Source organism: Sphaeramia orbicularis, chromosome 6 (genome assembly GCF_902148855.1).
Source record: "Sphaeramia orbicularis chromosome 6, fSphaOr1.1, whole genome shotgun sequence".
In the NCBI taxonomy this organism is placed as follows: Eukaryota; Metazoa; Chordata; class Actinopteri; order Kurtiformes; family Apogonidae; genus Sphaeramia; species Sphaeramia orbicularis.
The window spans coordinates 33135300-33153096 of record NC_043962.1 but is presented as its reverse complement, the minus strand read 5'-3'; positions in this window follow the sequence as shown (position 1 = coordinate 33153096).

Below are 17797 nucleotides of genomic sequence, written 5' to 3'. Positions count from 1 at the left end.
AACAATGTGAGCTTGAAATATTCCCGTTGTCACATATTTGCATACTAATTAAAATACCAGCACATCCCTGAACACACAGATCTTCACACTCCCTCCCACACTAACAAAGCTCCCTCTGGTCTCTCTGTGACCTCTGACCTCTGCATGCTGCGATGATGACACTGATTTCATTAATCCTCGCTGCACTCTGATGTAATTAACAAGCTGCTGGAGCTGCTGGAGGTGAATATCAATCACTGAGGTGGCGATGGTGTAGGTGCTGGCTGCTCCGTCCTCCCACATGTTCAGACATGTCCATCAAACACAGCAGCAGGTACAGAACACAGTGTTCATGTTGGAGCTGCTGCAGATACTTATCGACACTCAGAGTGACTCAGCTCTTACATGTAGATTATATGACCACGGAATGTATGCATTAAATACTCAACTTTTCTGAAGTGAGATAAAACGAAAATGAAATATGTCCAAGATAGCAGCCTTCGCCATGACATGTTTAGACTCTGACATCTGAGTTTGGTGGAATTTAGTAGGAATTTAGTAAAATCACAGTACATGCTATAGGGGCCAAAAGTTTTGGGCATGACACAAATGGATACCTTGCTTAATTTGTCGATAAAAGTCACTAAAATCTATATAATGTCTTGAATTACTCTTAAAGTTACCTCAGAAACGTGTGGGATAAAAAAGAGGCAGCAAAATTTGCAAAACCAAATCTTGTGTCATTCCAAAAATTATTGGTCATAACTGTAGTAGATGTATTGAGACACATACTTTGGCATCAAGTGTAGTAAATCAGCGATCAACAGTTTGTAATCTACATGAAAATATACCATACCAATGCTCATTATTGAATTTTCAGCCTTGGCGGGACGATAAAAGGTGTTAAGTTATGCTGTGTCACTACCCTTATGCAGTGGATGAACTTCAAATCAATCAAATCAGCCTTTATTATCATTTTGCTTTACATATAATGTAGTGCAGGCAGGGCTGAAGTAGTATTTCTATACAGGATCTAAATAAAGTTAAAACAAGTGGTGCCAGGAACAAAAAAAACCCCACCCCTCGCACGTATTGTAACTTATTTTGGCATCAATCCAGCTGATGTCATCATGTCTATGCATGTGCGATTATTACTTCTATATATATATATATATATATATATATATACTTGGCACATATATATATATATATATATATATATATATATATATATATATATATATATGTGCCAAGTTTGAAGTAAATTGAAACAAAATTGATGTTTTTATAGACAAGTGAAATTTCGTCCATTACAAATAAATGGGAGAAGAAAAATATTTTTTGAAACTTGAAAAATTGGAACTTTGACCAGCTTTTTCCAAAATGTAATTACCTCCGCCAAGGAGGTTATGTTTTTGCCAGGGTTTGTTTGTTTGTTTGTCTGTCTGTTTGTTTGTCTGTCCGTTAGTGTGCAACATAACTCAAAAAGTTATGGACAGATTTGGATGAAATTTTCAGGGTTTGTTGGAAATGGGATAAGGAAGAAATGATTAAATTTTGGTGGTGATCGGGGTGGGGGGGCCCACGGGGGGGGCTACTGATCAACCCCCCCACCCCCGATCACCACCAAAATTTAATCATTTCTTCCTTATCCCATTTCCAACAAACCCTGAAAATTTCATCCAAATCTGTCCATAACTTTTTGAGTTATGTTGCACACTAACGGACAGACAAACAAAAACAAACCCTGGCAAAAACATAACCTCCTTGGCGGAGGTAATAAAAACGACTGGTAACAACTATAAATTTAGCGATGTTTACACACCTGTGTATCTGTAAAAGTTACATCGTGGTAAGTAACAAGTAAAAAAGTGCACACACACAGTGTACAGTGGTTTTTGCTCCAGTCTGTTGTTTGTTTGGTCCTGACTCTGATCCTTATCCGTCTGTATCGTTCAGGCTGAGGTTGCTTTAGTGTCAAGATCTGGTGAGGGACGCAAAGACAGTAGGTGATCAACAATATAATGGCATAATGTCCTGAAAGCAGACATACGGACACATCATGGATATTATGAACATCCTAGAAAGCATTAACTGAGACACATTCTGTTTGTAAAATCTGCTTCACAAATTAGATACTTTGGGAATACAACGAATCAGAGAAACCATGTTGGCTATTTCTAATCTGACCTGACATCTGTGACCATAAACACACCAAACCCAGCTAAGCAAAAAAAAAAAAAAAAAATAGAAGAGCTGTTGTTCAGAAAAACTCCAAGGGGTTGAATAGAATTAATTACACCCATGGTCTATATCTGCAGCCGTCTTCACTGTCAAAGATTTTGAGCTTTATTTATTCATAGAAACCCTGGTTTTATGGGGTTGAGCTGCAGTACAGAGTCCCATCACAGAGTCACTTTACAGAAACCACTAGCATTACTGCTGGACTCTACAACAAAACCAAAGCACAGGTAACAGAATGTCATTTGTAATGTTTATTTTAGGAAGTGATCTGCCTTCTAGAGCCACTACACAAAAACAAACTGTATTTTTATCACTTACACCTCTGCTTTTATTGCACTGTCTGCACATGGATTTCTGTTTTGTTTTAGCTGACTGTATTAACTGATGAAATATTAATCATATACAGTTTATTATTACAGATGCATCATGAATTGATGATGGGTGAATCACAGTCTAATCGAATCATGACGCCAGTGAAGATTCACACCAGTACTACATAGTGGCAGTGCACAGGAGCTGATGTTCAGTTATATCTTCTCTTTGCATCATAAAAATAATATAACAGGCCTGATTTTGTTCAACTGATCAACAGCAAAGTATCTAATACATTTTTAAAAATGTGTTCTCTAAATTAAATATTTAAATCCAAATCACATTTTGAATGACTTTAATGAAAGATTTAAGAGGATCTAACTAAAGGAAAAGAATATAGTATTGATATATGTTTTCATCAGTGCATACTTACCTGGATGTAAGTGTTTTGGCTTTTCCACCATGTTGTAATGCCATGTTTCAGTAGTTCTTCAGCATGGACTTCCTCTTATTACCTCCACCAGGAGATATTGTGATCATTTTGCTTTGTGTGTTTGTTTGTTTGTTTGTTAGCAAGATAACTCAAAAAGTTATGGACAGATTTTCATGAAATTTTCAGGAAATGTTGATACTGGCACAAGGAACAAATGATTAAATTTTGGTGGTGATCAGGAGGGCATCTGTCTTGGTGGAGGTCTGTGCTCTCCAAGTGCTTTCCTTGTTCATCTTCTTTTCTGTTCCAAAACAATGTAACATCCAGTATTAAAGTGGAAACACTGGACAGTAATAGTGTGGCTCATTTTCTTTGTACCTTAGTTAATGTAGGGCACTGAAATAAAATGTGTTATTCACATGGATTTTTCAGAAAACTGTAATCCAGTCCCTTCAGATCAGGGGTTCCCAAAGTGGGGTTGGCATACCCCCAGGGGTACTTGGAAGAAGCCAAGGGAGTACTTGAATTAAAATAAATAAATAAATAAATAAGTCATCAGTGACAAAAAACAAATCAGTTTTCTCTCATGTTTGATTTTAATGAGAATATTTATTGATTTATTGAGAAAAAAATCACAATTTTGGAAACTTTTTATTATTACCTAGATATTGTGATCACTTTGTGTGTTTGCATGTTTGTTTGTTTGTTTGCTTGTTTGTTTGTTAGCAGGATAACTCCAAAATTTATGGAGTTACGGATTTTCATGAAATTTTCAGGAAATGTTGATACTGGCACAAGGAACAAATGATTAAATTTTGGCGGTGGTGGTGGTGGCGGCAGATCTGTCTTGGCGAAGGTCTGTGCTCTCCGAGTGTTTTTCTTGTTTCAAATTAAAATGTGGGCCTGGCTACACTGGAAAAACCATTAGTGTACACTGTATTTTAAAAGAAAAAACTAAAGCTATCAAATACATGAAGACAAGTGAAAGCATAAAGTGGTGTAAAATGGAAATACTTAAGTAAAGTACATTACCTTTAATGTGTACTTAAATAGTGTGCTTGAGTAAATGCAATAATATTAATTAAATCAATAATATAATAGTATTAATTGACAACTTCCCAGACTGAGTCGACGTAAAGTGCAGTGATTTATCCAGATTATTTGGAGAGGAGGAGTAGGAGGAGGATCTGTCAGAGGTTTAAGTTGGTGATTAACTCTTCTATCTCACCTTTACTCTGACAGGAGGTTGATGTATGTTGACTCTGTTCTGCCTCAACAGGAAACAACTACAGCTTTATTCTGATTTTTTTTCAGTTGGACAGAAGAATCACAGTTTTATCTGTCACTCTTTGTTTCCTCTAATTAGCCCGAGGACTTGTATCGCTCTCTGCTTCTCTGTGGCCGAGTAGCAGCACATCCTCCTCCTCTGGCACCTTTTGGGAAATTAATTCATTTTTCGCTAAAGTGTCTTAATAATTACAGTGACATGGAGGTTAATTGCCTAATCTCTATTGCCATGGAGGCGTCCCAGTGAAATCCCCACACAATCTGTTCCAGATACAGCAGCCAGAAGATCCTCTGTTACCAGAGGGGACACTCTGACCTAAATAAAGTTTTTCTTTTTCTTTTTTTTAACATCCAGCAGGTAGCCGACAGGGAGCTCAGGTACGCCATCGACTGTCATTAATTTTCCACTTTGATTTAACGTTGAAACTTGTTCTGGAGCAGAGGGAGGGGGGCTGTCGGAGCTTTTTTAAAATATAGAGGCTCCACTGTAACAATGTCAGCCAAGGACTTCTGTTAGTACCTTTAAAATAAAAGTGTTTTCATCTTAAATCTGTCAGAGGCACTTTTCTATTAATGACAGATCATTAATTAAACAACTGAAACGTGTCCTTCACACTTGAAGATGGTTTGACGGTTGTCTCTCTAAAATAATAATGGCTTTAAAATTATTAATCTCATAAAAACCTGCCAAATTTTTGTACTTTGTTATGAGTTTGTCCTGTTGTGGGCATCATATGATCATTTGAAGAACGATGTAAGTTTTTATCAGTAGAAGAAGTTGAGTAGAACCAATTGGCTAACAAAATAAGGAATTATATCAGAAGTAGATCCAATTCATTTGTCTCTGTGGTCAACAGGTTTCCTTTATCACTGCTGGAATGTTGAGTAAGATTGTCATGATATGAACACATTTCACACTAGCAGTATCTACACAAAGCCTCTAAAGCTGCAGGGGCTGAAATCAGTGGGAAAACACCAAAAAATGAAAATACAAACCTTCCTTTTGCAGCTCTCAGTTCAAATAAAAAGACAGATGAACTGCCCAGGTTGTGTCTGTCAGAATCTAATCTCCTACCTGTCTGAAAACACCTACGATTACTCAAGTTCTGCATCACAGGTTGAAAACACACACAAGGAGTCAATGCACAAGTCTGATGTCCACTTGAATTACAATTTGCTTAAAGGTAATTATGGAATTTTGTCCCAACGACTTAAAACTATCAAGCACTACAACTTCAACTGTCAAATCCAGTCGTGCAATCCTCTCTGTTTGACCCATTAAGTGCCTGACATTGTTAACAAAATATAAGAGGCAACAATAGTGGCTTAATAGGATTTTACAGATGTGTTGACAGGTGTCACTTACCTACCAAGTCTGCATTTTTTCCATTTCTTTTTATTATTTATCTTTTTTTTTTTTTAACCTTTATTTAACCAGGAAAAAAGATCCCATTGAGATTAAGAACCTCTTTTTCAATGGAGACCTGGCCAAGAAGCAGCATGAAATACAACACACAGTTACAACATACATGAATTTACAGGACAAGTCAAACTATGAAAAACAAGTGCAAGTCATTGAGTTAGTCTCTAGCACTTGGGTGTTTCATTTTTGGGCATGTACATTTTAAGTCCAATAACATAGTATTTAAGAGCTATACCACCGGTGGACATTAGATTGTCACTTATTATACTTTATTACTATTTATGTGTCACTTTATTTATAATTACTATTTCTATCACTTGTGGTCACTTTGGATTTTTTTTAATGTTTAACCTTTCTCGCTGTTTTTCTCGTCCTGATCTGCTGTTACACTTTATCTTATCTTATCTTATCTTATCTTATCTTATCTTATCTTATCTTATCTTATCTTATCTTATCTTATCTTATCTTATCTTATCTTATCTTATCTTATCTTATCTTATCTTATCTTATCTTATCTTATCTTATCTTATCACTTTGTCTATGGTGATTGACTTAACATTTATTACTCTCACTCATTTTGTTACCTCCAACCTTTTGTCCAAATATGGTCACTTTGGCTCTAAAATGGCAAAAACAAAAACTTCAGCATTCCAATGCCAGTCCAGAAAAAAACATTGGAACCAACTATTCACTGTAGCTGTTACCAATTATTTATACATTCTGTAGTAAAATAGCTAAAGTAGCATCAGTTCTGGTTTTTTTGATGTGTCACTGAATATGTCATCTGTCTGTATGTGGGAAAGGAACGGGGTTATGGATAGATGGAAGACGAGTAATTTCATTTTATTAGACATGAGAAGCAGGAAACATATGGTGAGCAAATGACAACTAACATTTAGAAACAAACATGAAAACCACAACCTGCGACTACCAATATACAGCTCTGGTTTAAAAAAAAAAAAAAAAAAAAAATTAGAGACCACTGAAAAATAATCACATTCTCTGATTTTCCCATTTATAGGTATGTGTTTGAGTAAAATGAACATTTTTGTTTTATTCTCTAAAAACTACCAACAACATTTCTCCCAAATTCCAAATAAAATAATAAAAATATTATTATTTAGAGCATGTATTTGCAGAACATGACACATGATCAAAATAACAAAAAGATGCAGATGTCAAATAATGCAAAGAACAAAAGTTCATATTCATTTCTAAACAACACAATACGAATGTTGTAACTTGGGAAAAGTTCAGACATCAATATTTGGTGGAATAACCCTGATTTTCAATGACAGCTTTCACATGTCTCAGCAATGTTCCATGGCTTGTGACCATCCATCTTCCTCCAGAAGTTTTCAAAGTGGGTTCAGGTCTGGAGATTGGTCTGGCCATGACAGGGTCTTCATTTGGTGGTCTGTCATCCACACTTTTAGTGACCTAGCTGAGGCCAGGAGCATTGTCCTGATAGAAGAACCAGTCCTCAGAGTTTGGGAACATTGTCAGAGCAGAAGTCCAGTAGTTTTTAATAGTTACTTTTGGTTTCCAATTACTTTTTTGGTACTAATAACACTGTTTTAACCTATAGTAAGAAGATAGTGATGCTACAGTTGTGTTTTTCATACTTGTCTTTCTTAAATAAAACATGGATCAGGTGTTTATTCAGTAGAATAAGGTGTGCTTGTGTTGGAATTCAACAGACACAGGAATGGACTGGCTGTCATACCGATTTCAAAGGAAACTGCAGTGGTCACTTAATTTTTCTAGAGCTGTATGTAAGTGACTTCACAGAAAAACAAGCTGCAAAGTCATAAAAAAAAAGGTCTGAGCTGACTGGGATAAACTACTTTCCTTACACCTCTGTCTTCTGTCCTGATGAGGTTACCTTTCTAAATCTGCTCCAGGTTTTGGGAGAGTTCAGAGCCTTTGCTGTTTGGCCTTGTGTTAATTTTGGCCAAACAGTTCCTCTAACCTGAACAACCATGTACAGTAGGTTGCTTGACCGGAGCCTATAATACCACCCATAGCAGCGTTTGATAAATTAGCACCCCTACGAGCGGCAGGAAAAATGACACCAAATTCCACGATAAATCTCAGTTGCATGTAGGTTGCGACAGTGCCATGGTAGAGGTTTGCTGTTGCAGAATAAGATGAGAAATAAATCACCTAAGTATGCCATTTATTTTATGACACGCTGCAGTAAATGTTTAGTCATGTTTATGCACAAAAAATGATTTGATTAGGTTAGAGTTAAAGGGAGTGGTAGTCTTAATTTACTGGCCCAGTATCCATCTTGGTATAAACAGCAGAGTTCCAGCTTTAACTTATTTTGTGCCTGCAGGTGAGAACACACAACTGTCCTCTGTCCTCAGCGTCCTCTCTACAAAGAGCTGAGGAAGCAAAAGTAACAACAAAACACATTACTGTGCCTAAGTCATTCTGCAGAGTTGGTCCAACAGGGCAGTGAATTACACACTGATCCATAACATTATCACTAAGCTGATCTGTACTGATTCCTGTGGCAAACACTAAACATATTCACTGTCAATGCTGCGAGTGCTATTACAATAAATCAAGTTTAACTGTAAAGTCAGACAGACGCCATTCAGCTGTGGTTCAATATCATTGACTTTATTACACTTCAACCCATAAAGACCCAAAAATCCACCGACGACCGAAAAGCATCTACTGATCTAAAATATGTAACAGAAAATAAATAAATAAAATAAAATATGTAATAACTTCTGATCCACTGATCCTATCAATACATGTAAATAGTTTGTTTCAATTGCTGTTTGTCTGCAGTGTAATTTGGACTTGAATATGTAACATGATGGGTATCTATCACTTTTTGTTTTGCTTTCTCTGCTTGTTTTCCTTTTCACTTTGATTGTAAAGAATATTCTTGATTCACATACTTGTGTGTTTTATTTTACTATACCATATGAGCTATTGTGTAAACTAATTTTTACCAACGTTTCTTTTTTTTTTTTTTATGTTTGTTTGTTTACTGTTTGTAAAGTTGCCATAAAACTTGAAGTAATAGAAGTTTTAAAAAATCAAAAAAATCAAAAATAAATTGCAGTCTTTTCATGGTCATCAGATATGACCCATTTGGATGTTCAGAGGCTCCATAGTTACCGTGGAAACTTTGTCATCTTCTACAACACTGATTCACCAGTAAAACCCATGGAGTTAGATCAGTGACAGTGGATGGACACACTTGGTTTATGTTCAGTTAATGATAGATTTTTACTGAAAATGTCAAGTTTTCTTTAGTTTTTCTGTGTTTTTGCTATAATAACCCTCATCTACATGATGACTGAATTAAATACAGAAAAATACCTGATTTTCACTTGAAATGCAAAATACAGGGCATTGTATTAGAGAAAAAACTATGTTTGGAATTGCCACAAAAGTAGAACTAAGTCTTTATGGGTTAAACACATCAGAATCCATCTGGACACCTATAGATCCAGTCGATTTACCCATGTGGTCAATTTGTGGATTTGTTTATGTTTCCTCTACTGGCACGTTGAGCTGGATCTTCATGATATGCATGTATTTCAAATATACATAATATCACCATTGTTATTTATGAAAAAGAGTCGGGTATGTCAAAAGTACCACCAACGTTGATTTTATTACACCAGTATGTATATTTTTTTATGTGGGATTAAAAAATGTGGTTTCAGTGTAAGTCAAAAAAGCTACTATAATCTTTGATATGTCCAAGACTGATATAAAACAATGTCACATCCCTCCACAATGTATTATATGGAAAATATTTCATGTTTTGTATTGTTTTTTTGAAAAACAAGTGGTATTGTGTATTCAAAGTGGCATTTCAAGGGTTAAAACACTGATTATCATTGAATTATTGAATATTTTGGTAGTTTTGATTAGATGTGGTTTAAGACACTTATGCAGAAAAAAGCAGGAAAAAATATTGATGCATGATGAGTCCCCAGAGGATACAAAAAGTGTCAGAAGTGTATAATAGGCCTGCATGAGTAACTGATATTAGACTAAGAAATATGTCTAAAAGGAAACATTGGTACAGAAATCCATGCCATAAGCTGTAGCACAGCCACAATGATCACCAAATCAAAAAAGAAAAATGACAAAAATGTATAAAAATGGATTGAGGGTGAAGACTTGTGTTGATACTGGCTTTAAAAGGCTAAGATTAAAAGTTTATCTTCTTCAAAGACTGAAATTACTTTAATCAGAGGGTTTAAATAGTGGTCTGTCACCTCCAGTTTTCAAGGTCAAGACTCAAGTTTTAATCTTTTCAGATTACTGGCTCATTCTTTCTTTCTTTCTTTTATTTTATTTTGCATGTACCGTCATCAATCATTTTATTATCATAGTGAATTTGATTGTGCAATATAACACAATTTTACACAGCATATATACACCTTACTATTACAACTTGCCATCTTACTTGTATTTTCTGATGTTTCTGTAAAGCATTACATTCAGTAGTGTTGTTTAACAGCCTAAACAAGAACATGGTCTGTTAATTGACTAAAAGTCCTTCATATACACACAATCATTTGCATTTGGTTGAAATGTAAAATCAATCACTTCGTCTCAAATTAATTTGATGGGGAAAAAATGGTAGTAGGTGCTTCAATAGGTAAAAAATCCAACCATCTACTGATCTAAACTGTTCAATACCTGTTGATCCACTAATCTTATCAATACATGTAAATAATTGGGGTAAAATACACTTTGTTATCTTTCCATGGTCATCAGATATGACCCATCAGAGGCTCTGTAGTTACCGTGGAAACACCATCATTTTCTATAACATTAATTCACTAGTTAAACCCATGGAGTTGGATCAATGACAGAAGTTGCAGATGCTTTATATCTCTGCCAAGGAGGTTATGTTTTTGTCGGCGTTGTTTTGTCTGTTTGTCTGTCTGTTTGTTTATCTGTGTGCAAGATAAGTCAAAAAGTTATGGACGAATTTGGATGAAAATTTCAGGAAATGTTGAAACTTGCACAAGGAACAAATGATTCAATTTTGGTGGTGATGGGAGGGGGCACTGAGCTGCCTTGGCGGAGGTCTGTGCTCTACGAGTGCTTTTCTAGAGAAGACAACGCAGACCTCCGCCAAGGCAGCTCAGTGCCCCCCACCCCCCGATCACCACCAAAATTTAATCATTTGTTCCTTGTGCCAGTATCAACATTTCCTGAAATTTTCATCCAAATCCGGGGCACTGATCTGCCTTGGTGGAGGTCTGCGCTCTCCGAGTGTTTCTAGTTTTTATGTTCAGTCATTGATATCCTTGCTGAAAAAGTCACTTATTCTTCAGTTTTCTCTGTTGTAAAATAATAACCTTTGAATTTACTCTAAGTTTTCATGAATATCTATATCATCAGTAATTTAAATATAGGGAAAACTACCTGATTTACACTGAAAATACAAAATATCAATCAATCAATCAAATTCAATTAATCAAATTCAATCAGTCAATTAAATCAAATTTTATTTATATAGTGCCAAATCATAACAAAAGTTATCTCATGACACTTCGCATATAGAGGTAGTTGAAACCAGATTCTCTAAAAAAAAATAGAGGATAAAATTATAATAAATGGTGATAAATCACTTAAGAAAGATTAAATAGAGAGAAAAATTCATTTGGGAAGTGACATAAAAGTAGCACTGGGTCTTTATGGGTTAATGTCACAGGTTTGTGTGAATCTGTAGTTAAAAGTGAAAAGAACTTCCTGTTCTGTGAAAATGTTAAACTGCAACTACAACACTTTCTCAGGGTCGTCATTATGTATTCAGATAAGAGGTCAATATATCCCACACACACACACACACACACACATACACCCTGAGACCCAGGGGGGCGGGTCATCTTGTCGCCATGGCACCAGATCTGGTACAGCTGATGGATGTTGACCAGCAACCAGAGGTGATGGATGTGAGGTGTCACAGTCGGGTGGGGGCAGGAGGAGGAGGGGGAGGGTGTACACCGTCGGTACTCTGTCCAGGTACACTGACAGGAACCCCCCTATAAACACACACACACACACACACACTCATAGACAGGACAGTCCAGAGGGCGTGTCCCTGACCGGACTGAGAGGTCAGTAATCTGTGATTAATAAAACACAGTGAGGGGACGCTGCTGAGAGGAGACACCAAACTCATACTCACATGGTCTCATACTGTACATGTGAGGACACTCGTTATCTCTCATTAACACACACAACTGGAAGAAGATACAGGCAGTGCATCTGATACATGTATTTAAATATGTATATGAAACACAAGGAAGTGTAAAGGGGAACTATGCAAAGTTTTTCCTTAACCCTTTCATGCATTAATTATGAGAACCTTAGTCAAGATATTTTTCTTGAGTGTTTTTATTCCTCTTTAGGCATGGAAAAAAAAAACAATGTGATTGAGTTTTTTTTTGTTTTTTTAAGGAGTTACAAATATGTCCATTTGGCTGGACACGATGCATTTCATTTTTGAAGCAAAGAAACATGTATTTAAAACCTTATATCAGAAAGTGATATGGAAAACTATGTGATAAAAACATTTTTAATGCTGCTAATCAGATGTTTTCTCACATTTTAACATACCCTAATACTAATTATTATTCACTTCACAGAGATAATATGCAAAAAAAAAGCCTTTTTGCTTAAAAAAAAAAAAACAACTCCTGTTCATTACAGTCTAATAACAATTAGCAATTGGTTTCCACTCAAACATGCTATTGTAGATCAGGTTTTATCAAGAACAGCAAAGTTACAGTAATGGTATGAAAGTCAGTGTATGAGACGGTGCGTAAATGTCCTCCTTGTTGGCTGATATGAAACTAAAACAACAAAACCCATGAATATACAAGAGAACAGCTGGAGAATAACTGTCCACTGTAGTGACCACTGTGAATGAAAGGGTTAAACAGCTTTGAAGGGGCTGTCCCCTTTCCCACTAGGGTCTCGAGGGCTGAATTCACCACCTGCAAGTCCTCTGCCACTGTCCCGGCCGTAAACCATGCCGTTTCTCATGTGAGAGACGTCACAGTTTACGGCATCACGACACAAACACACCCCCAGCCAGGTACCGCCGCCAAGGTTATTATAACAAAAACTAACAAAATGATGAAAACTAGAATTGAAAAATCATTTTCATTAACTGAAATAAATAAAAACTATAATTAAAAGGAAAAATGATAACTAACTGAAACTGTATTGTGTGCTTATAAAACTAATTGAAAGGTACAAAAATTATGGATAAAATTCCCTTTGTTTTTGTCTTTGTCAATATCAGATTGACGTGAAATTTATTTTGCTCAAGCAGTTTTAGCTGGCGACACTTCACATCCCGTCACTTCTTGTCACTTGTCATTTCCAGTCGTCTTCTGGTCCCCACTCTACCTGAAAACATGGAGACTAAAGTTGGGAGAAAGCAGCAGAGTCCTGTCTGGGATTTATTTGAATATGAGGAAGATAAAAGATATGAAAATACTCAAACTGTAACAAAAACTATGCATTTAGAAAAAAACATGAAAACTAATAAAAACTAGCAAACCTGCACTAAAAACTAATTAAAACTAACTGAATTAGAGAAAAAAATTAAAAGCTAAATAAAGCCCGAAAAATCACCTCTTGCCAACACAAAACTTTAATCGAAAAATGAGAGTTTTGGCAAAATTCAGTTTTCCATTAGGTACATTTTTATGCCCAAGTTATAGTCATGTAATTTGAGGGTCAGTGGAAAAGTGACGATTGAGATAAATTCTCTATACTCGATGTATTTCAGTGGATTTGTGCTCTTGCTGATGCTATTGGTTGTAACGGTGTTTACTCATTCATGAACTCATTTTATGAACGATGCTAGCAGAGATACTTGCATACTCACTAGTAATCTTGGTTGTTTGTGTCACGTAGGTGAATGTTCGTTCAGTTTATTACATCACCCTTTGTCTGCCTCAGGAGTGTGTTTTTACTACTAGTCACAGAATTTTGTCAGTTGAATCTAGTCTTAAATAACTGTCCTCATTATCCTAAATGGACCTGCAGAGGAAAAATTATACTTTTGAAAATCTCAAATGAAACTGTGAGATCTCCAAAAACTATTAAAGACAGTTCAGTACATGCTGTTTAGTAGTTTGTCTGTGAATCCTTGAATCATTCTGTCCTCTGTATTATAATAATAATAATAATAATAATAATAATAATAATAATAATAATAATAATAATAATAATAATAATAATAATGATGTTTCAGTCCAGGATATAAGTGTACATAGTCTGTACATGAATATTTAATGCAGTAACCCTCTTTCCTCCGCCTGTCAGTCACGTGATCACACAAACACAACTGACAGTCGTTTGATGTCGTCATTTGCTTACAGTTGGTGGCATTTAATATTTCATAGCCAATCAGCATCTTTTCACCATCTGACACTGCGGCATTCTGGGTCATGGGAGTCACACTGTGTACATCGGTGCTGACGGGTCATTTATCTCAGTTTGAGGCGGCGACGTTGACGCCGGCGGCCCCTTTGGCTCTGATGGCAGGAGGAGATGTGAACAAAGCTTTTCAGAAAGAAACCGCAACATTGAGGAAAACGTCTGCGTCCTCAGGGGCAAAAACGCATTTAATTTAGTGTTTAATAGGTTGTCATAACACAGCAGACGGCCTGTGGGAGTGATTGAATAAACCATTAGGTTTGGAGGGGTGGGGGGGCTGCTAGGAGGGGGGGCCCTCATGAATACTAAGTGTGTCTTTGAATATAACAGCAGCATGTCACACCTGCAGGAACAGAAACTGTCAGCGGTTTGAATGTTTTCACATTCACTTGTGTTTACTGCATTTCAACTGGAAGACGAAATGCACTTTAAATTCAGCCCCAGCCATCAGTCACTCACTCTTTATTTTTATATATTTACTCGTGAATATAATGATGAAATTAGACCAGACAATGACACTGATATGACTTTTGCAAGAAATATTTTTTACAGACAAACTAATTAATGTTTTGACAGCTTCTAAATTAAGATGAAATACTTGTAACTGCAGAAAAATTCATTGTCAACTCTACATTTCTTGACTGTGATTCAGAGGAAGATGGAGGTCAAACAGAAACTAGAGAAGAACGGGTATAAAACACAGCTCTTCCATCAAACATTGACTTCTGACTTTTTTTTTATCATTAGTACATCAGTATTGTGTTGCTTAAAAGCGAATATGAACACTGAATTTTTTGTCATTTGGAACAGATTTCATTTTTTCTTGATTATAAATAATTAATAATTAATAACTTTATTTGAAATTTGGAAGAAATGTCAGTGTTTTTTTCTTAAATAGTAAAGCTAGGCAGTTCCTATTATCTAATCTAATACAATACAATACATCCATCCATTTTCTACCGCATATAATATAATATAATATGATATGATATATGATATAATATAATAAGCAGTACAGTATAAATGTAAAAAAAAACAAAAACAAAAAAAAAAACATAACAGGCACTGACAGCATTATTTATTTGTTTATTTATTTGTTTGTTTGCCCAACAAAAAAAGAAAAACAAAGATGAAAGATCAAAATACAATAAATTGTGCAGAAAACGAATAAAACCAAAAGGTTTATAATATTATCTCACTTAAATAAACATGAACAACATGACAATAGCTGAAGAATAAATAAATAAATAAATAAATGTTTGTCTAAATTGTACAGTTTTTCTTCTGGACTAACTGGACAACCACAACTATAAAAGTAGCGTTTTATGATTTTTTTTTTTTTTTTTCAAACCACACTGTAAATATTTTAATATGGTACATTTTGATGTAACTGCTGGACAAATATTCAAGCAACAACCTGTGACGACACTGAAAAAGAATTTAAAAAATGCAAATCTTTAAGTATCATCCAAATCTTTAAACATATTAACGTGTATTAAACTCACAGTATAAATATCAGATGTCAGTGTGTGTATATTCTGAGCTTATTTTGACATACCAGCCGAGGCAGCATTCATTTACACTGTATACGTGGGTACATTTATTTGTATATTTACAGTTTTTGTCTTTACTGGTCATTTATTTAAAACATTTGGTAAAGTTAATGTATTCAGTTGTTAGTTGTTAATTATTTGGATTTCTTTTGTCTCTGGCAGTGTTGATTTTATGTAAGCAGGATGGGAAAGAACCCTCAAGGCTCTGTGCAGACGGCAGCAAGTGAATAAAACTCCATAAAATGATGAAATCTCAGCGCTTCCTTTTTGTCTGTCATTACATCCCCACTGTGTCAGTTCTTGCTGTGTGATTTTGAGTTCAATCTGAGTTTGATTTAGATTATTTACAGATACCCATTGGTGGCGGCTGAAGATATACAAGACTGGAGCAGAAACATATGAACACAGCAGTTATGAATGTGTGTGCAGCGACACAGTCTGTGATGTGTTAATGGTGTCAGAAGCCTCTGGTTTTAATGTGTATATCAGTGTTTTCTGATACTGCAAGCAGAAAAAAAATACATTTTCAAACATAAAACACAAAAGTCCCAGTTTCCCACTTAAAAGCCATGAAACAGAATCATCATAATAATGCTTTATATTAAATTTTGTGTGTGTGTTTGTGATAAATACTTGAATATTTACATCGCACTCCATTAAAAGGTGGATGGGACTAAATTTTCACAGGCAAAATTATGTTACCTGATATTTGGAGCAGGTTAATCATCCCTTTTATGTTCAATCTGCCCTTCTCAAAGCGAGGACGTAAATAAAAACATTTCCGATTCAGTGGCAGTGGAAGTGGGAGTGTCATTCTCAGGTCACCCACGCCCTGCAGGAAGTGTACATATTCACGCGGAAATTAAACAAATCCAGTTAAAACTAACTTAAATAGAAGTTGACATGACTATAGGGCACAGAATGAGTAACATAATTTTATTTTAGAGACATTTTTGCTATAATTAATGTGTTTATTAACGTGTATCATAAATAGCCTTTCCTCTCCACTGTTCCCTATGGACCACAATACTAACCGTTGGAGTAAAAGCTACACAAAGAAAGATAACATGTACATTTTTATTTTCAGATGTCTTAAGCGTGTGCCTGGAGCTGCTCTATGCATGTGATTAATGCCCAGTACACACTAATACGGATATTTTGCAAAACAAACATTTTTCTCTAAGTTTGGGCCGCTCGTCCACTGATAAACGGTATTTTAGGTGATTAAAATGTAGATGTTTTTAAAAAGTGTAGATTTTTTTTTAAAACCCCACTGTGTGTGTATGTGTGTGGGAAATGTAGAGATTAGAAAATGATGATGTCACACTGTAATTTATACATAACTATTTTAAATATAGGCCGTATGCGTACAAATCAATGTATTATCAAGGTCAGCATGGACACATTAGAGCATTTGGGAGACTGACACATGTACCGGTGAAATTTATACCATACCATACCAACCTTATTTATAAAGCACTTTAAAAACTTTACAGCCAAAGTGCTGTACACAAACCATAAAACAAGGGAATAAATAAGTAAAACAGTGATAACAGAATGTACAAAGTAGACTAAGAGCAACAAAATACAACCATCATATAAAGCAAGACAAATTCAAATCTGGTAAAAACTCATATAGGAAATCTAAAAAAAACCCATCTCACTCATTCATTAAAATCCAATGAGAAAAAATGATTTAAATATAGGCAGAAACTGAGCCTGTCTAACATGTATAAAATATACAATTCACCAACTTGAACCAACAGTTTTAAGTAAACTTGACTTGTTACTGATCAACTTTGTGGCAGACATGTGACAGTTGCATCCAAAATGATTTGAAACAGGCGCCGATGACCAAAAATATCTACTGATCTAAAATTTTATTAAGTTTGAGCCACTAATCTTATAAATCCATGTAAATAATTGGTGTAAAAACACACTGATACATTATTTATTAATTCTGGATCATTGAAATGGCAGGAGCTAGTTAAGTTACAGACATTACTTGTTATGTTCAAGGCCAAAAGTAAAACACTACCAGCTAAATTACAAGAACTCTTTGTCTTCACTTTAGAGAATGAAGAGCATAGAAGGAAAGGTCATTTCAAACACCAG